The following is a 23,542-nucleotide window of genomic DNA, read 5'->3' as shown; positions in this document are numbered from 1 at the left end:
TCCCCATAACCCGGTAACCCCACCCAACACTAAGGGCAATTTTGGACACTAAGGGCAATTTATCATGGCCAATCCACCTACCTGCACATCTTTGGTCTCTGGGAGGAAACCGGAGCACCCGGAGGAAACCCACGCAGACACGGGGAGGACGTGCAGACACCGCACAGACAGTGACCCAAGCCAGAATCGAACCTGGGACCCTGGAGTTGTGAAGCAATTGTGCTATCCACAATGCTACCATGCTGCCCTTAAGAACAAATTAATCTGCACTATATCATTCTACCATAATCCATGTACCTATCCAATAGCTGCTTGAAGGTCCCTAATGTTTCCGACTCAACTACATCCACAGGCAGTGCATTCCATGCCCCCACTACTCTCTGGGTAAAGAACCTACCTCTGATATCCCTCCTATATCTTCCACCTTTCACCTTAAATTTATGTCCCCTTGTAATGGTTTGTTCCACCTGGGGAAAAAGTCTCTGACTGTCTACTCTATCTATTCCCCTGATCATCTTATAAACCTCTATCACGTCGCCCCTCACCCTTCTCCGTTCTAATGAGAAAAGGCCTAGAGTGGCAACTTTCAAAGATGTATGAACATAGACCCCAAGATCTCTCTGCTCCTCCACATTGCCAAGAACCCTACTGTTAACCCTGTATTCCGCATTCATATTTGTCCTTCCAAAATGGACAACCTCACACTTTTCAGGGTTAAACTCCATCTGCCACTTCTCAGCCCAGCTCTGCATCCGATCTATGTCTCTTTGCAGCCGACAACAGCCCTCCTCACTATCCACAACTCCACCAATCTTCTTATCGTCTGCAAATTTACTGACCCACCCTTCAACTCCATCATCCAAGTCATTAATGAAAATCACAAACAGTAGAGGACTCAGAACTGATCCCTGCGGTACGCCACTGGTAACTGGGCTCCAGGCTGAATGTTTGTCATCCACCACCACTCTCTGACTTCTATCGGTTAGCCAGTTCGTTATCCAACTGGCCAAATTTCCCACTATCCAATGCCTCCTTACTTTCTGCATAAGCCTACCATGGGGAACCTTATCAAATGCCTTACTAAAATCCATGTACACTACATCCACTGCTTTACCTTCATCCACATGCTTGGTCACCTCCTCAAAGAATTCAATCAGACTTGTAAGGCAAGACCTACCCCTCACAAATCCGTGCTGACTATCCCTAATCAAGCAGTGTCTTTCCAGATGCTCAGAAATCCTATCCCTCAGTACCCTTTCCATTATTTTGCCTACCACCAAAGTAAGACTAACTGGCCTGTAATTCCCAGGGTTATCCCTATTCCCTTTTTTGAACAGGAGCACGACATTTTCCCCAGGCTTTTCCCCAGGTTAGAGGGGTCAATTACTAGGGGGCATAGGTTTAAGGTGAGAGGGGCAAAGTTTAGAGTAGATGTACGAGGCAAGTTTTTTACGCAGAGGGTAGTGGGTGCCTGGAACTCACTACCGGAGGAGGTAGTGGAAGCAGGGACGATAGGGACATTTAAGGGGCATCTTGACAAATATATGAATAGGATGGGAATAGAAGGATACGGACCCAGGAAGTGTAGAAGATTGTAGTTTAGTCGGGCAGTATGGTCGGCATGGGCTTGGAGGGCCGAAGGGCCTGTTCCTGTGCTGTACATTTCTTTGTTCTTTGTTCTTTGTATTCGTCACTCTCCAATCCTCTGGTACCACCCCTGTTGACAGTGAGGACGAAAAGATCATTGCCAACGGCTCTGCAATTTCATCTCTTGCTTCCCATGGAATCCTTGGATATATCCCGTCAGGCCCGGGGGACTTGTCTATCCTCAAGTTTTTCAAAATGCCCAACACATCTTCCTTCCTAACAAGTATTTCCTCGAGCTTACCAGTCTGTTTCACACTGTCCTCTCCAACAATATGGCCCCTCTCATTTGTAAATACTGAAGAAAAGTACTCATTCAAGACCTCTCCTATCATTCAACCTCTCTTGTCAACCATGGTTCCCTCACTCGACCATCTCTTCCCTGCCTGACAGGGACAAACATATCAAGGACACATAGTACCTGTTCCTTGAACAAGTTCCACATTTCACTTGTGTTCTTCCCTGACAGCTTATGTTCCCAACTTATGCACTTCAATTCTTGTCTGACAACATCGTATTTACCCTTCCCCCAATTGTAAACCTTACCCTAGGGGCTGGTTTAGCACACTGGGCTAAATCGCTGGCTTTGAAAGCAGACCAAGACAGGCCAACAGCACGGTTCGATTCCCGTACCAGCCTCCCCGAACAGGTGCCGGAATGTGGCGACTCGGGGCTTTTCACAGTAACTTCATTGAAGCCTACTTGTGACAATAAGCGATTTTCATTTCATTTTTCTCCATTACTAAAGTGAAAGTCACAGAATTGTGGTCACTATCTACAAAATGCTCCCCCACGAACAAACCTATCACTTGCCCTGGTTCATTACCAAGTACCAAATCCAATATGGCCTCCCCTCTGGTCGGACAATCTACATACTGTGTTAGAAAAGCTTCCTGGACACACTGCACAAACACCACCCCATCCAAACTATTTGATCTAAAGAGTTTCCACTCAAAGTTTGGGAAGTTAAAGTCACCCATGACTACTACCCTGTGACTTCTGCACCTTTCCAAAATCTGTTTCCCAATCTGTTCCTCCACATCTCTGCTACTGTTGGGGGACCTATAGAAAACTCCCAAGAAGGTGACTGCTCCTTTGCTATTTCTGACTTCAACCCATACTATCTCAGTAGGCAGATACTCCTCGAACTGCCTTTCTGCAGCTGTTATAATATCTCTAATTGACAATGCCACCCCCCCCCCTCTTTTACCACCCTCCCTAATCTTATTGAAACATCTATAACCAGGGAGCTCCAACAACCATTTCTGCCCCTCTTCTATCCAAGTTTCCGTGATGGCCACCACTTCATAGTCCCAAGTACCGATCCATGCCTTAAGTTCACCAACCTTATTCCTGATGCTTCTTGCATTGAAGTATACACACTTCAACCCATCTCCGTGCCTGCAAGTACTCTCCTTTGTCAGTGTTCCCTTCCCCACTGCCTCACTACACGCTTTGGCGTCCTGAATATCGGCTACCTTAGTTGCTGGACTACAAATCCGGTTCCCATTCCCCTGCCAAATTAGTTTAAACCCTCCCGAAGAGTACTAGAAAACCTCCCTCCCAGGATATTGGTGCCCCTCTGGCTCAGATGCAACCCGTCCTGCTTGTACAGGTCCCACCTTCCCCAGAATGCACTCCAATTATCCAAATACCTGAAGCCCTCCATTTCTGCAGCCACGTGTTCAGCTGCACTCTCTTCCTATTCCTAGCCTCGCTGTCACGTGGCACCGGCAACAAACCAGAGATGACAACTCTGTCTGTCCTGGCTTTTAACTTCCAGCCTAACTCCCTAAACACATTTATTACCTCCACACCCCTTTTCCTGCCTACGTCGTTGGTACCAATGTGCACCACGACTTCTGGCTGCTCATCCTCCCCTTTAAGGATCCTGAAGACACGATCCGAGACAGCCCTGGCCCTGGTAACCGGGAGGCAACATACCGTCCGGGAGTCTCGTTCGCGACCACAGAATCTCCTAACCATTGAATCTCCTATTACTATTGCTTTTCTATTCTCCCCCCTTCCCTTCTGAGCCCCAGAGCCAGACTCAGTGCCAGAGACCTGGCCGCTAGGGCCTTCCCCCGGTAGGTCATCCCCCCCAACTGCATCCAAAACGGTATACTTGTTTTGAAGGGGAATGGCCACGAGGGATCCCTGCACTGTCTGCCTGTTTGTTTTCTTTCCCCTGATTGTAACCCAGCTACTCTTGTCCTGTACCTTGGGTGTGGTTACCTCCCTGTAATTCTTCTCTATCACCCCCTCTGCCTCCCGGATGATCCGAAGTTCATCCAGCTCCACCTCCAGTTCCCTAACACGGTCTCGGAGGAGCTAGAGTTGGGTGCACTTCCCGCAGGTATTGTCAGCGGGGACACCAGTGGTATCCCTCACCACCCACATCCTACAGGAGGAGCATGCAACTGGCCTAGCCTCCATCCCCTCTTACCTTACAGAATATAGCTGCCCTGTGGACCAACTGGACCACCGCACTCCGACTCTGCGCCTAGTCAGCTGCACTCTCTGTAAATTCCTGGCTCCCTTCTCGTGCTTTGTGGAAATGTAGGAAACAAAATGAAAGGAGCACCTTACTCCCTCCTCACCTAACTCCCTCAGTCACCAAACTCTCACTATAGCACTCAAATGCACCAAATTCAGCACTCCCTCAGTCACCAAACTCTCACTATAGCACTCAAATGCACCAAATTCAGCACTCCCTCAGTCACCAAACTCTCACTATAGCACTCAAATGCACCAAATTCAGCACTCAGTGCAAACAAAGTCTGCACTGTAGGGGATCACTTTTATACTGTGAATCTAGCCTCTGAAAACTGGCCAAATCCAATTAACTAATTAACAAGCCCCAGCTGCAGGTACCTACAAGTAGAACCTTTGTTTAAAGCTGATTGAAAACTCACCTTCTTCTAAACCAAACAGCAACTTTTAAGTTAATTAACTAAATTAAAGAAAGACCAGACTTTAGATAAAAAATAACCCTTATACTCCCTCAGTCACCAAACTTTCACTGTAGCACTCAAATGCACCAATTCAGCACTCCCTCAGTCACCAAACTCTCACTATAGCACTCAAATGCACCAAATTCAGCACTCAGTGCAAACAATGACACAGCACAGCACTTTGTTCCTGTTTAATTAAATTCCTCCCAATGTTCTAACATTTCTTACCAAAGTGCCTGATCGCCGGGTTTTTTGTCCCTGGGTTGGGAGCGCCTATATCTATTTTAAACCAGGGTTTTTAATAACATTACTGCAGCAGAATATCAAATATAACATATAACAATTGCTACATTCATTGCACCAACCCATGCCCCTCACACATCGCCATGGTCCTTTACAGCTCCTATGCTGACCTAGTGTTAACTTAGGCCATCCGTGACCCCAGCCACTACCCTTTGTCCTTACCCCCTGCATGCCAACTCGCCTAGTATTGATCATGGGCAAACCTCAGGGGCTACGCTGACCTAAAATACAGTTGTGTGTATTGATGATGTCACTATTTTTAAAAATGCACTCATTGATTCATAAAATTATTCAATACATTGAAATTCCTTCAACTGATCTCTTATGAAAACAATCATTTCCATTCGGTAACCACTCTGAGCTGTCAATCAAACTGCTAACTCACTCCCACTGAGATTGTTAGGTTGTAAAATCAGTCATGAAGCACAAATCCTCCAATTGTACAAATCCTACAATGACACAGCTCAGGCTGAGGTCTACAGACAGAGTGAAAGTGCTGATTTATTTCTAAACACCACCTTAAAATGTAATGTGCAACAGAGCTAAATACCTTGACAGTTTTGACAGTTCCAATGAGCGCTGGAAGTTCCAATGAGTTTTCTCTCCAAAAGTGTACCCTCGCTATCCAAATAAATCCACCAGGTTCAAACCAGCTCTAACCTAGTCCAATCTGCACCTGCCGGGTTTGGCGTACCTGTTCTACCAATAGCCCATTTCCGTGGAGACATTGATGATTTAAATCTCCAGCTCTAAACCGTGCATACGTGAACCTGGCCCGTCTCCAGTCTTGCTCCCATGAAAATAGGAAATCCCATGTTTGGGGTGGAACGGGATTTTCAGCCATTTCCGCTATATTCACCTCTGTTGTGGTGAAAATCCGAGCTTAAATCAGCACTTTTAACATTTCAAACTGGCATTTCAGTGCAAAGGAAGTCCATCTTTCAGATAACAAATTAAACTGTCTACTGGCTGGAAATTGATCCCACAGCTCCATTTGAAAAAACAAGTGTGCAAATTCTCCCAATGTCCTGGCTTATATTTATCCCAGAAACAACAACAGACTAACATAATTCATTCATTTGCTGTTTATCGGACTTTCCTGTGTGAATACTCACTGATTTTGCCTTTTGCCTGCATAACAAATGACTGTGTTCAAACTAATTCTGAGAGGCATTTCAGCACATCCCCAGGATGTGAAAAGACACTTTTAAATGCAAGGAGCGGGATTCTCCAATAGCGGGGCTATGTCCCCATGTCCCCACGCCGGCCTGAAAACCGGCACCACCACTCCGGCGTCAACGGTTCCCGAAAGTGAAGAATTCTCACCTTTCTAGGGGGCTAGGTTGCCGCTGGAGTGGTCCCCGTAGCTCCAGCCGGCGGGGAACAGCCCCACGCGAGTCCGTGCATGCGTGGAATGGCCGGTGTATTCCCGCGCATACGCAGAACGGCCGGCGTATTTCCGCGCCTGCACGGCGGTTCCCTTCTCCGGGCAGGCCCTTGGGCAATATGGTGGAGCCCCACAGGGGCCCGGCGTGGAGTAATGTAGGCCCCCATGGAACCAGCCCGCCCACCGATCGGTAGGCCCCGATCGTGGGCCAGGCTGCCGTGGGGGCCCCCCCGGGGTCGGATCCCCCCGCACCCCACTCCAGGACGGCCCTCGCACACTCACCTTCCAGGTACCGCCGTGTGGGAAGTGAGTAATCCACGCCGTTGGGACTCTGCCAAACTGCTCGGCCACTTGGCTCATCGGGGTCCGGAGAATCGCCGGGGGGGGGAGGCCGTTGTCAACGGCCCCCGATCGGCATGGCAGCGATCCCTCGGGCGCCCGAAAAACGGCGCCGGGTCGGTGAATCCCGGCCAAGTTCTTTCTTATCCTTCTCCATGGAGGATAGTTACAAAATTGGCAGTTACATAACTGACAATTGAACTTCCTCTCGTCGCCCAGGAAGTATAGTGAGCACCAAAACACATTCTCCTGGCCACAGTATGGGTGCAACCACACCTTCTGTCCATCAGCTACTTTATGGAAGTTGGAACGAAATAACACAGGTATGGACAGGTATCCCACTAGGCCGGATAGGATCTATCCCAGGTTACTGTGGGAGGCAAGAGAGGAAATAGCTGGAGCCTACAGCCATCTAAGATGGCCACCTGAAAAGGACCATGGGAATTATGGCCAACCCAGGACTCAGACAGATACAAAGCCTCTGTGTATCTAAAACACAGGTAACCAGACCTGATCGAAACCCCCGTTCGTTTGCATTTTAATGGCCCATTTTCCCAGGACAATAGAACTCCAATCAAGCAACCGGTACAGCCACAGACTGATCGGCGCCTCTCCCCTTACTCAGAAAGCACAACTGCCAAGGTCAATGACCGCTAAGGACCCGCCCAGCCACCAAGGCACCCGCCCCTTTATTGGCCGAAATCGAAAAAACAGCAGTACCTAGAGTTTCTAGAAAAAGAAAACGCGGAGAAAATCCTCCACGAGGTGGAAGACGTTAAAATGGTGGCCTCTACTCACGGCCATTCTTTCAAAGTTCCGAACCCAGCCAGAAGAGGGAGTCGCGCATGCTCGATCGATGCCGACGTGTGACGTCACGAACGTCATGACGTGTTACCGTTGTGGCAACACCCACTTAAAAATGAAATGTCCTGCACTATGGAAAAGATGTCTAACGTGCTCCAAAATGAAGCATTTTGCCTCCCAGTGTCAGTCCACAGCAAAATATTAATTTCCAACGCAAAGACATGGGGTTTGCACAGTAGATGCAATGGACACTCAGACACTCGAAGAAAATTTTTCCGACCGTGAAGATTTCCACTCCTGGGAGAACACATACGGCGTTGGAATCATAAACGCCACAGAGGAGCCGCACGAGCTGACCACACAGCCTCAATACGTGCACGCCATTGACTCCACAAGCGAATGGAGTGTCATGGTGCAAGTGAACAACTCCCCAATTACGTTCAAGCTCGACACGGGAGCATCCGCGAACTTGATGGCAGAGATCTCGCATCCATCCCAGGGACACACGAGATGATACCTGCAATGATGATCTGCCTGCAAGTTAACAGACTACAATGGCAACCAGATCACCTCGAGGAGATTATGCCACCTACAAGTAGTCAATAAGAAAGTCACGAAAGGACTATGCTTTGAGATCGTGGACGACAAACGAATGTCGCTGTTAGGTGCTCAAGCCTGCAAGGATTTGCGGCTGATACAAAGGATTTTCATGAACACGATTGATTCATCACGACTGGCTGATGCCATCCAGCTGCTTCTCAGTGAGTATCCTGACGTCTTTTGTGGCATGGGTACGTTAGCCTACAAGTACAAAATCCTGCTCAGAGACGATGCAATGCCGGTCATTCATGCACCAAGGAGGGTACCAGCTCCGTTGCGGGACAGGCTAAAAGCAGAACTCCCAACGCCTCAATCTCAAGGCATCATATCACAGGCCACACAGCCGACTGACTGGGTCAGCTCGTTGGTATGTGTCAAGAAGCCGTCCGGTGAACTCAGAATCTGTTTAGATCCCAAAGATTTGAACAAAAACATTCGCAGGGAGCACTACCCCATCCCCAAGCGAGAGGAGATTACGAGCGAAATGGCGAAGGCTCGCATATTCACCAAACCTGATGCTTCAGAAGGCTTCTGGCAGATGCAGCTCGATGATTCCAGCCGACTGTTGTGTGCCTTCAACACACCATTTGGACGATACTGCTATAATCGTATGCCTTTCGGGATTATCTCTGCATCCGAAATATTTCACAGAATTATGGAGCAGATGACGGAGGGCATTGAAGGCGTCCGTGTATATGTTGATGACATCATAATATGGTCAACGACAGAGGAAGACCACATTGCTCAATTAAAACAAGTCTTCAAAAGAATCCACCAATTTGGGCTGTAGCTTAACCAATCCAAGTGCACCTTCGCACGTTCATCTCTGACCTTCCTGGGTGACACGATATCAGAGCACGGGGTGAAGCCGGACACTGAGAAGATTGCGGCAATTCAGAACATGCAGCGGCCACGTGACAAGAAAGTAATGCTCAGGTTTCTTGGATTCATCAACTTCCTCGGCAAGTTCATATCGAACCTAGGAGCACGGATGACAGCATTCCGAAATGTGATAAGGAAGGATACGGAGTTTGACTGGACTCCACGCCACCAAGACGAGTGGGTGGATCTGAAGCACCAATTGATGGCAGCTCCAACACTGGCATTCTTCGACCCTACAAAACCCACAACATGGAAGTGGTGCGGTGCTACTTCAACAGAATGACCAGTCGGGCTGGGTCCCAGTGGCATACGCTTCTAGAGTAATGACCGCCACCGAGTGCAGGTATGCACAGATAGGGAAGGAGTGCCTGGGATTGATCACGGGTATAACAAAATTCCACCACTATGTGTATGGCCTTCCCACATTTCTGGTGGAGACTGATCATAGGCCACTGGTCAACATTATCAACAAAGGGCAGCACGGTGGCGCAGTGGGTTAGCCCTGCTGCCTCACGGCGCCGAGGTCCCAGGTTCGATCCCGGCTCTGGGTCACTCTGTGTGGAGTTTGCACATTCTCACTTGTTTGCGTGGGTTTCGCCCCCACAACCCAAAGATGTGCAGGTTAGGTGGATTGGCCACGCTAAATTGCCCCTTAATTGGAAATAAAAAAGAATTGGGCACTCTAAATTTAAAAAAAAAAGAAAAACATTATCAACAAAAATCTCAATGACATGACGCCGCACCTACAACGCATGATGATGAAGTTGAGGAGGTACGACTTCACGCTGGTCTACACTCCAGGGAAGGACCTAATAATCACTGACACCTTGTCCCAAGCCATTGATGCTGACAGTCCACCTCCGGCATCCATTAATGACGTAGAAGCTCATGCACAGTTGTGCAGAGAGACACTCTCGGCAACGGACGAGAGGCTGCAGCAAATTCGTCAGGCAACACAAGAAGATGCAACCCTACTCCAGGTCATGCACAACCTTCAGCATGGCTGGCCAAGAGGGCGGTGCCCACAGTTCCAAAATGTCAAAACTGAACTGTCCGTGGTGGATGGCATCGTACTGCGAAATGACAGAATCGTCATTCCACTGGCGCCCCGGGCGGACATGCTCCGCAGGACTCATGAGGGGCACCTTGGTGTCGAGAAGTGCAAAAGAAGAGCACAGCAATCCGTGTACTGGCCTGGGATAAACGAGGACGTAACAAACATTGTGCTCACATGTGACACGTGTCAAAAACATCGGCCGGCACAATGCAATGAGCCACTCCGACAGCATGAGATGGCTACGTCACCGTGGGACAAAGTTGGTATTGACTTGTTTCATTCCATGGGTCGACACTATGTTCTTCTCATCGATTATTACTCCAACTTTCCAGAAGTAATGAAACTCCCGAATCTCACATCGGCGAGAGTTATCAAAGCCTGCAAGGAAACCTTCTCGAGGCATGGCATCCCATAAACGGTCATGTCCGACAATGATCCTTGCTTTGCAAGCGGGGAGTGGATGGAATTCTCAAAAAAAATATATAACTTCAAGCACGTGACACTTTCCTCAATTGAACGGCAGGGTGGAGAAAGGTGTACACATTATTAAGCAACTGCTCAGTAAGGCCACTGACTCGAATTCCGACATACACTTGGCTCTATTATATCGTTCATCACCATTGAGGTCAGGGCTGTCACCGGCTCAAATGCTCTTCAATCGAGATATGAGGACAGTGCTACCAGCGTTACACGTCACCGATCCAGATCACTCGCAAGTGCTAGACATGCTGTGTCACCAACGTCACATACAAAAGCAGCATTTTGACCGACATGCGAAAGTGCTGCATCTGTTAGCGATCAACGACACCCTGGTGGAGGATGGTCTAACATGGCAATGGTGCTCCGACAAGTATTGCCACAATCGTACATTGTGAAGTCTGATGATGGTATGGTGTTTCGACGCAATCAACGAGACCTGCTGAAGGTTCCACCTCATCAACCTGTGTTTCCGACTTTGGATCTGCAGGACGCTATCATGCAACATCCCAGGACACCAGCAGCTGGTGCCCAGCTGGATGTAAAAACCTCAGGGTCTCCATGCCCACTCAGGAGGTCTACCAGAATCAGACGTGCACCCAACCGTCTGAACTTGTGAACATGGGACTGATACAATTATTGCTCTCTGTTCTGTATTTGTGCATGAAACTAACTGTGTTTGTTCCATTGTAGTTACAGCTCTGCAACTAAAAAGAAAAGTGAAAAATGGTGATGTAGTGATCTTTACATGGGTATGTACAGAAGGGGCTGATGGGAAATGGAAAGACCACTAGGGAGCAGCACTGGCAGGTATAAAGGGGGAAGCAAGCAGCCCTCAAGGCTCGTTGGCTGAGAAGACTGTGAGGAGAACAAGGCAGAGATTTAGCTCAGGGCTGCTATTGTGGTCAGGCCTAGCTGTAGTCTATAGAAAAGTTGTAACCTTTCTACTAGCACAGTTCTTAAAGTAAGAACTCATGCAGTTATTTAAGTTGTTTTACTCAATAAACTTTATGTAAAACTTCTGGATGACTTCGAGCCTTCTTCCGAAAGCCTTTGCTGTAACTGAATTGAGTAGCACGTTACCTGTCAGACAGGTAACAAAACAGTTGGAAGAGTGAGTAAGCCGGGTGGGAGGGGTCTTTGATTATGCTGCCCGCTTTCCCCAGGCAGCGGGAGGTGTAGACAGAGTCAATGGATGGGAGTCGGATTCGTAGTTTCCTGAGAAAGTATAGGTGCTGTTGTGCTTTCTTGGTCGTAGATTTGACGGAATTTTGGCAATGTGTACACCAAGCAATTTGAAGTTGTCAACCATCTCCACCTCTGCCCCGTTGATGCAGACAGGGGTGTGTACAATACTTTGATTCCTGAAGTCAATGACCAGTTCCTTAGTTTTGCTGATGTTGAGGGAGAGATTGTTGTTGTTACACTACTCCACGAGGTTCTCTATCTCCCTCCTGTACTCCGACTCATCGTTGTTTGAGATCCGACCCACTCTAGTCGTGCCATCTGCAAACTTGTAGATGGAGTTGGAGCCAAATTTTACCACACAGTCGTGGGTTTACTGAGAGTATAGTAGGGGGCTAAGTACACAGCATTGCGTGGTCCCGGGATTGAGGACTATCATGGAGGAGGTGTTATTGTTTATTCTTATTGATTGTGGCCTATGGGTCAGAAAGTCGAGGATCCAGTTGCAGAGGGAGGAGCCAAGCCCCACGTTTTAGAGCTTTGATATGAGCTTAGCTGGGATTATGGTGTTGAAGGTGGAGTTGTAGTCAATAAATAGGATTCTGACATTGGAATCCTTGTTGTTGAGATGCTCTAGGGATGTGTGTAGGGCCAGGGAGATGGCGTCTGTGGACCGGTTGCGGCGGTATGGGAATTGCTGTGGACCTAGGCATTTTGGGAGTATGGAGGTGATGTGCCTCATGACCCACCTCTCGAACACTTCATTATGATCGATGTCAAGGCCACCGGACAATATCCAGCAGAGGGCAGTAGAGCGGAGCTGCTGATTGGCCGTTGCTGGGTAAATTTGCATACATCCGTGTGCTCACCCTAACTTGGAGGTGGTTTGTGGAGGAGCTCTTGTCAAGTGACACTGGAACCCAAAACACTTCTTCAGTGTTTCCCTCCCTAACCCCTCCTCTAACCAAAAAAACCCAACTGCTGTAAGGATCAAGAGGAAGGCTCGAAGGCAGGTAAAGTGGAAAGTTGAACCGTGACGTCACAGCCTGCAGGTAAGGGATTGGCTGGTGACTGGGAAGTAGTTTTTATTTATTTTCCCTCGGGTGTTATTGTGCATGGCGCAGAGATTGCCGAGTGAGTGCTTGCTGAGAAGGGGAGTGAACAACAGGTAAGCTCTTTCTTTTTTTTTATCTAGAGGGGATGACAGGGAAGGTAGTGCAATGTTCCTCCTGCAGAATGTTTGAGGTAAGGGACGCCGTCAGTGTCCCTGCTGATTTCATCTGTGGGAAGTGCACCCATCTCCAGCTCCTCAGAAACCGCGTTTGGGAACTGGAGCTGGAGTTGGATGAACTTCGGATCATTCGGGAGGCAGAGTTGGTCACAGATAGGAGCTTCAGGGATGTAGTTACTCCGAAGAATAAAGATAGATGGGTGACGGTGAGAGGGGCTGGGAGGAAGCAGTCAGTACAGGGATCCCCTGTGGCCGGTCCCCTTAGTAACAAGTATACTGCTTTGTATACTGTTGGGGGGGGGAGACTTACCAGCGTTAAGCCATGGGGTACAGGTCTCTGGCACAGAGACTGTCCCTGTTGCTCAGAAGGGAAGAGGGGAGAAGAGTAGAGCATTAGTCATTGGAGACTCCATAGTTAGGGGGATAGATAGGAGATTCTGTGGGAACGAGAGAGACTCACGGTTGGTGTGTTGCCTCCCAGGTGCCAGGGTGCGTGATGTCTCGGATCGTGTTTTCGGGATCCTTAAGGGGGAGGGGGAGCAGCCCCAAGTCGTGGTCCACATAGGTACCAACGACATAGGTAGGAAAAGGGATATGGATGTAAGACAGGAATTCAGGGAGCTAGGGTGGAAACTTAGATCTAGGACAAACAGAGTTATTATCTCTGGGTTGTTACCCGTGCCACGTGCTAGCGAGACGAGGAATAGGGAGAGAGGAGTTGAACACGTGGCCACAGGGATGGTGCAGGAGGGAGGGTTTCAGATTTCTGGATAATTGGGGCTCATTCTGGGGTCGTTGGGACCTCTACAAACGGGATGGTCTGCACCTGGACTAGAGGGGTACCAATATTCTGCGGGGGAAATTTGCTAATGCTCTTCGGGAGGGTTTAAAACTAGTTCAGCAGGGGATTGGGAACCTGAATTGTAGCTCCAGTATACAGGAGGTTGAGAGTAGTGAGGTCATGAGTAAGGTTTCAAAGTTGCAGGAGTGTACCGGAAGGCAGGAAGATGGTTTAAAGTGTGTCTTCTTCAATGCCAGGAGCATCCGGAATAAGGTGGGTGAACTTGCGGCATGGGTTGGTACCTGGGACTTCGATGTTGTGGCCATTTTGGAGACATGGATAGAGCAGGGACAGGAATGGTTGTTGCAGGTGCCAGGATTTAGATATTTCAGTAAGCTCAGGGAAGGTGGTAAAAGAGGGGGACGGGTGGCATTGTTAGTCAAGGACAGTATTACGGTGGCAGAAAGGACGTTTGATGAGGACTCGTCTACTGAGGTAGTATGCGCTGAGGTTAGAAACAGGAAAGGAAAGGTCACCCTGTTAGGGGTTTTCTATAGGCCTCCGAAAAGTTCCAGAGATGTAGAGGAGAGGATTGCAAAGATGGTTCTGGATAGGAGCGAAAGCAACAGGGTAGTTGTTATGGGGGACTTTAACTTTCCAAATATTGACTGGAAACGCTATAGTTCGAGTACATTAGATGGGTCCGTTTTTGTCCAATGTGTGCAGGAGGGTTTCCTGACACAGTATGTAGATAGGAGAACGAGAGGCGAGGCTATATTGGATTTGGTACTGGGTAATGAACCAGGACAGGTGTTAGATTTGGAGGTAGGTGAGCACTTTGGTGATAGTGACCACAATTCGATTATGTTTACTTTAGTGATGGAAAGGGATAGGTATATACCGCAGGGCAAGAGTTATATCTGGGGGAAAGGCAATTATGATGCGATGAGGCAAGACTTAGGATACATCGGATGGAGAGGAAATCTGCAGGGGATGGGCACAATGGAAATGTGGAGCTTGTTCAAGGAATAGCTACTGCCTGTCCTTGATAAGTATGTACCTGTCAGGCAGGGAGGAAGTGGTCGAGTGAGAGAACCGTGGTTTACTAAAGCAGTCGAAACACTTGTCAAGAGGCAGAAGGAGGCTTATGTAAAGATGAGACATGAAGGTTCAGTTAGGACGCTCAAGAGTTACAAGTTAGCTAGGAAGGACCTAAAGAGAGAGCTAAGAAGAGCCAGGAGGGGACATGAGAAGTCTTTGGCAAGTAGGATCAAGGATCTGTTCTGGGGCCGTTGCTGTTTGTCATTTTTATCAATGACCTAGAGGAAGGCGCAGAAGGGTGGGTGAGTAAATTTGCAGACGATACTAAAGTCGGTGGTGTTGTCGATAGTGAGGAAGGAAGTAGCAGGTTACAGAGGGATATAGATAAGCTGCAGTGCTGGGCTGAGAGGTGGCAAATGGAGTTTAATGTAGAGAAGTGTGAGGTGATTCACTTTGGAAGGAAAAACAGGAATGTGGAATATGTGGCTAATGGAAAAGTTCTTGAAAGTGTGGATGAGCAGAGGGATCTAGGTGTCCATGTACATAGATCCCTGAAAGTTGCCACCCAGGTTGATAGGGTGGTGAAGAAGGCCTATGGAGTGTTGGCCTTTATTGGTAGAGGGATTGAGTTCCGGAGTCAGGAGGTCATGTTGCAGCTGTACAGAACTCTGGTACGGCCGCATTTGGAGTATTGCGTACAGTTCTGGTCACCGCATTATAGGAAGGACGTGGAGGCTTTGGAACGGGTGCAGAGGAGATTTACCAGGATGTTGCCTGGTATGGAGGGAAAATCTTATGAGGAAAGGCTGATGGACTTGAGGTTGTTTTCGTTAGAGAGAAGAAGGTTAAGAGGAGACTTAATAGAGGCATACAAAATGATCAGAGGGTTAGATAGGGTGGACAGTGAGAGCCTTCTCCCGCGGATGGAAATGGCTAGCACGAGGGGACATAGCCTTAAACTGAGGGGTAATAGATATAGGACAGAGGTCAGGGGTAGGTTCTTTACGCAAAGAGTAGTGAGGCCGTGGAATGCCCTACCTGCTACAGTAGTGAACTCGCCAACATTAAGGGCATTTAAAAGTTTATTGGATAAACATATGGATGATAATGGTATAGTGTAGGTTAGATGGCTTTTGTTTCGGTGCAACATCGTGGGCCGAAGGGCCTGTACTGCGCTGTATTGTTCTATGTTCTATGTTCTATAACCCTAAAGCTTTCTATAGATATGTCAGGAATAAAAGAATGACTAGGGTAAGAGTAGGGCCAGTCAAGGACAGTAGTGGGAAGTTGTGCTTGGAGTCCGAGGAGATAGGAGAGGTGCTAAATGAATATTTTTCGTTAGTATTCACACAGGAAAAAGACAAGACAATGTTGTCGAGGAGAATACTGAGATTCAGGCTACAAGACTAGAAGGGCTTGAGGTTCATAAGGAGGAGGTGTTAGCAATTCTGGAAAGTGTTAAAATAGATAAGTCACCTGGGCTGGATGGGGTTTATCCTAGGATTCTCTGGGAAGCTAGGGAGGAGATTGCTGAGCCTTTGGCCTTGATGTTTAAGTCATCTTTGTCTACAGGAATAGTGCCAGAAGACTGGAGGATAGCAAATGTTGTCCCCTTGTTCAAGAAGGGGAGTAGAGATAACCCCGGTAACTAGACCAGTGAGCCTTACTTCTGTTGTGGGAAAAATCTTGGAAAGGTTTATAAGAGTTAGGATGCATAATCATCTGGAAAGGAATAATTTGATTAGAGATAGTCAACATGGTTTTGTGAAGGGTAGGTTGTGCCTCACAAACCTTATTGAGTTCTTTGAGAAGGTGACCAAACAGGTGGATGAGGGTAAAGCAGTTGATGTGGTGTATATGGATTTCAGTAAAGCGTTTGATAAGGTTCCCCATGGTAGGCTACTGCAGAAAATACGGAGGCATGGGATTCAGGGTGATTTAGCAGTTTGGATCAGAAATTGGCTAAATGGAAGAAGACAAAGGTGGTGGTTGATGGGAAATATTCAGACTGGAGTCCAGTTACTAGTGGTGTACCACAAGGATCTGTTTTGGGGCCACTACTGTTTGTCATTTTTATAAATGACCTGGAGGAGGGCGTAGAAGGATGAGTAAATTTGCAGATGACACTAAAGTCGGTGGAGTTGTGGACAGTGCGGAAGGATGTTACCAGTTACAGAGGGACATGGATAAGCTGCAGCGCTGGGCTGAGAGGTGGCAAATGGAGTTTAATGCAGAAAAGTGTGAGGTGATTCATTTTGGAAGGAATAACAGGAAGACTGAGTACTGGGCTAATGGTAAGATTCTTGGCAGTGTGGATGAGCAGAGAGATCTCGGTGTCCATGTACATAGATCCCTGAAAGTTGCCACCCAGGTTGAGAGGGTTGTTAAGAAGGCGTACTGTGTGTTAGCTTTTATTGGTATAGGGATTGAGTTTAGGAGCCATGAGGTCATGTTGCAGCTTTACAACACTCTGGTGCGGCCGCATTTGGAGTATTGCGTGCAATTCTGGTTGCCGCATTATAGGAAGGATGTGGAAGCATTGGAAAGGGTGCAGAGGAGATTTACCAGAATGTTGCCTGGTATGGAGGGACGATCTTATGAGGAAAAGCTGAGGGACTTGAGGCTGTTTTCGTTCGAGAGAAGAAGGTTAAGAGGTGACTTAATTGAGGCATACAAGATGATCAGAGGATTGGATAGGGTGGACAGTGAGAGCCTTTTTCCTCGGATGGTGATGACTAGCATGAGGGGACATAGCTTTAAATTGAGGGGAGATAGATACAAGACAGATGTCAGAGGTAGGTTCTTTACTCAGAGAGTAGTAAGGGCGTGGAATGCCCTGCCTGCAACAGTAGTGGACTCGCCAACACTAAGGGCATTCAAATGGTCATTGGATAGACATATGGACGATAAGGGAATAGTGTAGATGGGCTTTAGAGTGGTTTCACAGGTCGGCGCAACATCGAGGGCCGAAGAGCCTGTACCGTGCTGTAATGTTCTATGTTCCATGTTCTATGTTCTATGTTCTAATAGTCGTTGAGGCACATTGCCAGGGTTTTCTTGAAGCAGGTGGGGACCTCAGAACAGAGTAATAATCTTTAATCTTTATTGTCCTAAGTAGGCTTACATTAACACTGCAATGAAGTTCCTGTGAAAAGCCCCTAGTCGCCACATTCCGGCACCTGTTCTGATACACAGAGGGAGAATTCAGAATGTCCAATTCACCTAACAGCACGTCAGGGAGAGGTTAAAGGTGTCTGCGAACACCTCTGCCAGCTGGTCCGCGCAAGCTCCAAGTGCACGACCAGGGATCCTGTCGGGACCTGTCGCCTTCCGAGGGTTCACTTTTAGGAAGGCTGATCGGACTTCAGAAGCTGTGACGGTGGGTATGGGTGTGTCCAGGGCTGCTGGTACACTCGACAGCGGATTAATGGTTTCCTACTCGATGCATTGAGTTCCTCGGGGAGGGGTGCCCTGCTATCGGAGATTCTGGTCGGCTCCACTTTGTAGCCCATTCTGTTGTTTAAGCCTTGCCACAGCCGACGAGAGTCCGTGTTGTTAGTCTGTGACTCTAGCTTGGTCTGATAGTGTCTCTTGCCAGACCTGATCAAAAAATGTCTTTGTTAAAGTCAATATGCTTCACAAGGTAAAAGAGCCTGTGGTCGGGAACAAGCATTAAAAGCAATTTATCTAATGTGGAAAGTTAGGTTTGAGTTCTGCACTGTGACCTTTTGGCTCTCCTGTCAACTCAATACACTTAACAGAATGTGGGAGTTGCCAATATTGGCTGACATTTAATTAACTAATTGTTTCTTCCCCCAACCCGAACCCCCCCCAATTCGAACTGCCCAACCCGAACCCCCAACCTGAACCAATCTCCCTCAACCTGAACCCCCCCAACCCGAACACCCCCAACCCGAACCAACCCCCCCAACCTGAACCCCCAACCCGAAACGACCCCCCCTCCCTGAACCCCCCAATCTCAACACCCCCAAGTCAAACCAACCCCCCCAAGCCAAATCAACCCCCCCAACCAGAACCAACCCCCCCAACCAGAACCAACCCCCCCAACCAGAACCAACACCCCCAACCCCAACACCCCCCAAGTCGAACCAACCCTCCAAGCCAAACCAACCCCCCAACCAGAACCAACCCCCCCAACCAGAACCAACCGCCCCAACCAGAACCAAACCCCCCAACCCCAACACCCCCCAACCAGAACCACCCCCGAGCCGAACCAAGCCGAACCCCCCCAACCCGAACCCCCCAACACGAACCCCCTCAATCCAAACTCCCAACCCGACCCCCCCAATCTGAACCAACGCCCCCAACCTGAACCAACCCCCCATCCCGAAACACCCAACCCGACCCCCCCAATCCGAACCAACCCGAACCAACCCCCCCAACCCGAACCAACCCCCCCAACCCGAACCAACCCCCCCAACCCGAACCAACCCCCCCAACCCGAACCAACCCCCCCAACCAGAACCAACCCCCCCAACCAGAACCAACCCCCCCCAACCAGAACCAACCCCCCCCAACCAGAACCAACCCCCCCCAACCAGAACCAACCCCCCCAACCCAAACGCTCCCAACCCCAACCCCCCCCAAGAAGAATAAAGGGATTGAGGGTTATGGTGTTCGGGCTGGAAAGTGGAGCTGCATCCACAAAAGATCAGCCATGGTCTCATTGAATGGCGGAGCAGGCTCGAGGGGCCAGATGGCCGACTCCTGCTCCTAGTTCTTATGTTCTTATGTTAGTGAACAATGCAGGGTGGCAGTAACTGTGTCCACTGCTGTGTTAGTGAACAATGCAGGGTGGCAGTAACTGTGTCCACTGCTGTGTTAGTGAACAATGCAGAGGCAGCACAGTTTTGTGAAGGGGAGGTCGTGTCTCACTAACTTGATAGAGTTTTTCGAGGAGGTCACAAAGATGATTGATGCAGGAATGGCAGTGGATCTTGTCTATATGGACTTCAGTAAGGCCTTTGACAAGGTCCCTTATGGCAGACTGGTACAAAAGGTGAAGTCACACGGGATCAGAGATGAACTGGCAAGGTGGATACAGAACTGGCTAGGTCATAGAAAGCAGAGAGTAGCAATGGAAGGGTGCTTTTCTGATTGGTGGGCTGTGACTAGTGGTGTTCCACAGGGATCAGTGCTGGGGCCTTTGCTGTTTGTAGTATATATAAATGATTTGGAGGAAAATGTAACTGGTCTGATTAGTAAGTTTGCGGACGACACAAAGGTTGGTGGAATTGCGGATCAAGATGAGGACTGTCGGAGGATACAGCAGGATTTAGATCGTTTGGAGACTTGGGCGGAGAGATGGCAGATGGAGTTTAATCCGGACAAATGTGAGGTCATGCATTTTGGAAGGTCTAATGCAGGTAGGGAATATACAGTGAATGGTAGAACCTCAAGTGTATTGACAGTCAAAGAGATCTAGGTGTACAGGTCCACAGGTCACTGAAAGGGGCAACACAGGTGGAGAAGGTAGTCAAGAAGGCATACGGCATGCTTGCCTTCATTGGCCGGGGCATTGAGTATATAAATTGACAAGTCATGTTGCAGCTGTATAGAACCTTAGTTAGGCCACACTTGGAGTATAGTGTTCAATTCTGGTCGCCACATTACCAGAAGGCTGTGGAAGCTTTCGAGAGGGCGCAGAAGAGATTTACCAGGATGTTGCCTGGTATGGAGGGCATTAGCTATGAGGAGAGGTTGAATAAACTTGGTTTGTTCTCACTGGAACGACGGAGGTTGAGGGGCAACCTGATAGAGGTCTACAAAATTATGAGGGGCATAGAGAGAGTGGATAGTCAGAGACTTTTTCCCAGGGTGGAGGGGTCAATTACTAGGGGGCATAGGTTTAAGGTGCGAGGGGCAAGGCTTAGAGGAGATGTACGAGGCAAGGTTTTTTACACAGAGGGTAGTGGGTGCCTGGAACTCGCTGGTAGAGGAGGTGGTGGAAGCAGGGACGATAGTGACATTTAAGGGGCATCTTGACAAATACATGAATAGGATGGGAATAGAGGGATACAGACTCTGTGTAGAAGATTTTAGTGTAGAATGAAGAACAAAGAAAATTACAGCACAGGAACAGGCCCTTCGGCCCTCCCAGCCTGCGCCGATCCAGATCCTTTATCTAAATCTGTCGCCTATTTTCCAAAGATCTACTTCCCTCTGTTCCCCGCCCGTTCATATATCTGTCTAGATGCATCTTAAATGATGCTATCGTGCCCGCCTCTACCACCTCCGCTGGCAAAGCGTTCCAGGCACCCACCACCCTCTGCGTAAAAAGCTTTCCACGAACATCTCCCTTAAACTTTCCCTCTCGGTCACCTTGAAATCGTGACCCCCTTGTAATTGACACCCCCACTCTTGGAAAAAGCTTGTTGCTATCCACCCTGTCCATAACTCTAATAATTTTGTAGACCTCAATCAGGTCCCCCCTCAACCTCCGTCTTTCCAATGAAAACAATCCTAATCTACTCAACCTTTCTTCATAGCTAGTACCCTCCATACCAGGCAACATCCTGGTGAACCTCCTCTGCACCCTCTCTAAAGCATCCACATCCTTCTGGTAATGTGGCGACCAGAACTGCACGCAGTATTCCAAATGTGGCCCAACCAGAGTCCTATACAACTGTAACATGACCTGCCGACTCTTGTACTCAATCCCCCGTCCGATGAAGGCAAGCATGCTGTATGCCTTCTTGACCACTATCGACCTGCGTTGCCACTTTCAGGGTACAATAGACCTGAACTCCCAGATCTCTCTGTACATCAATTTTCCCCAGGACTCTTCCATTGAACGTATAGTCCGCTCTTGAATTGGATCTTAAAAAATGCATCACCTCGCATTTGCCTGGATGAACTCCATCTGCCATTTTTCTGCCCAACTCTCCAATCTATCTATATTTTGCTGTATTCTCTGACAGTCCCCTTCGCTATCTGCAACTCCACCAATCTTAGTATCATCTGCAAACTTGCTAATCAGCCCACCTATACCTTCGTCCAGATCATTTATGTATATCACAAACAACAGTGGTCCGAGCACGGATCCCTGTGGAACTCCACTGGTCACCTTTCTCCATTTTGAGACACTCCCTTCCACCACTACTCTGTGTCTCCTGTTGCCCAGCCAGTTCTTTATCCATCTAGCTTGTACACCCTGAACCCCATACAACTTCACTTTTTCCATCAACCTGCCATGGGAAACTTTATCAAACGCCTTACTGAAGTCCATGTATATGACATCTACAGCCCTTCCCTCATCAATTAACTTTGTCACTTCCTCAAAGAATTCTATTAGGTTTGTAAGACATGACCTTCCCTGCACAAAACCATCTATGATAAGCCTATCACTGATAAGTCTATTTTCTTCCAAATGTGAATAGATCCTATCCCTCAGTATCTTCTCCAACAGTTTGCCTACCACTGATGTCAAGCTCACAAGTCTATAATTCCCTGGATTATCCCTGCTACCCTTCTTAAACAAAGGGACAACATTAGCAATTCTCCAGTCCTCCGAGACCTCACTGTGCTCAAGGATGCTGCAAAGATATCTGTTAAAGCCCCAGCTATTTCGTCCCTCGCTTCGCTCAGTAACCTGGGATAGATCCCATCTGGACCTTAGTTTAGACGGGTAGCATGGTTGGCGCAGGCTTGGAGGGCTGAAGGGCCTGTTCCTGTGCAGTACTTTTCTTTGTTCTTTGTTCTTTGGACAATGCACGGAGGAAGTAACTGTGTCCGCTGCTGTGTTAGTGAACAATGCAGGGTGACAGTAACTGTGTCCGCTGCTGTGTTAGTGAATAATGCAGGGCGGCAGTAACTGTGTCCACTGCTGTGATAGTGAACAATGCAGGGTGACAGTAACTGTGTCCACTGCTGTGTTAGTGAACAATGCAGGGCGGCAGTAACTGTGTCCCACCCCCCCCCACCCACACACACACTGCCCCACCCAGAAACACCCCCCCCCCCCCACCACCCACCAGCCACATCCCCTAGATAAATTGTCAGTAACGTCTGTCTTGTTATGCTCTAGGCGTAACATAAGCGGCTTCCTTGTGGTGCACTTGACAAAGGAAAGTTCAGACGTGGAGATAACGTCAACACGGTTTTTAAACTATTTTCACTTCTCCTACTCGGGTTCGCCACTACTGTTAATCCTTCTATCGCTACTCAGACTGACTAACCAGTCTGCTACAATCCACGTGGTGGGTGTAATATTGAATCAACCCTGTGTCTCTACTCACTGACTGTCTCCACTGGAAATAGGAAGATCATGTGTGTTGTGTCCGTTTTCTATGGGTTGGTGTAATACCCCACCGTGGTCGTGTCACCTCTGTGTGTATCGTGAATGCCTATTGGTCGTGTCCTATCTAACTGTTCTATTGGTTGAGTGTCTCTGTGTCATGTCTCTGGTGCTCCCTCTAATGTCTAGCTAGTCTACATGTATTTACATTAACCCCTTGTGTCTTTACAGTGATGCACATCACCACATCCCCCCTTTTTACATGTTACATATTTTCTGTACACTTAAAGAAAATTGAACAAAAAACAGGTAGATAAGTTATGGTATTTACAAGTCATGAGAACAGTGATTAACCAATAAGTCCAAATCAAATGTGCGAGTCCAAAACCCTTCAATCATCATGGTCAAATGTCTCTCTTGATGGGGTGGTGAGTTTGATGGTGGCATGTCCTTGTGAACGCCATCGGTGTCCCTGTGTATCAGGAACCAAGAAGCGGTCCAATCACTTCGCTGTCTGATTTGGAGTCTTTTTTTCGATGTTTGTGATGGTGATGTTGGATGGTAATTTTGTAGCTGATAAGTCGTTGACGTTGAAGAGAT

At 48.2% G+C, this 23,542-nt stretch overlaps 1 protein-coding gene across 2 annotated transcripts in view; it reads left to right on the top strand.

Moving 5' to 3' along the window:
* Nucleotides 1-23,542, top strand: part of LOC140396596 (synapsin-3-like) — a 749,989-nt gene that overhangs the window by 81,973 nt on the left and 644,474 nt on the right. Inside the window, exon 1 of one of the 2 annotated variants that reach the window (XM_072485395.1) lies at nucleotides 17,940-18,064. The exons of the other annotated variant lie outside the window; for it this stretch is intronic. The gene's annotated coding sequence lies outside the window, so the exon portion shown is untranslated. Of the gene's footprint in view, nucleotides 1-17,939; nucleotides 18,065-23,542 lie in introns of those variants that run through there. 2 annotated transcript variants of the gene reach the window in all.

Source organism: Scyliorhinus torazame, chromosome 19 (genome assembly GCF_047496885.1).
Source record: "Scyliorhinus torazame isolate Kashiwa2021f chromosome 19, sScyTor2.1, whole genome shotgun sequence".
Taxonomy (NCBI): Eukaryota; Metazoa; Chordata; class Chondrichthyes; order Carcharhiniformes; family Scyliorhinidae; genus Scyliorhinus; species Scyliorhinus torazame.
Note: the sequence above shows the minus strand (reverse complement) of the source record. Positions and strands in the feature narration are given on the sequence as shown.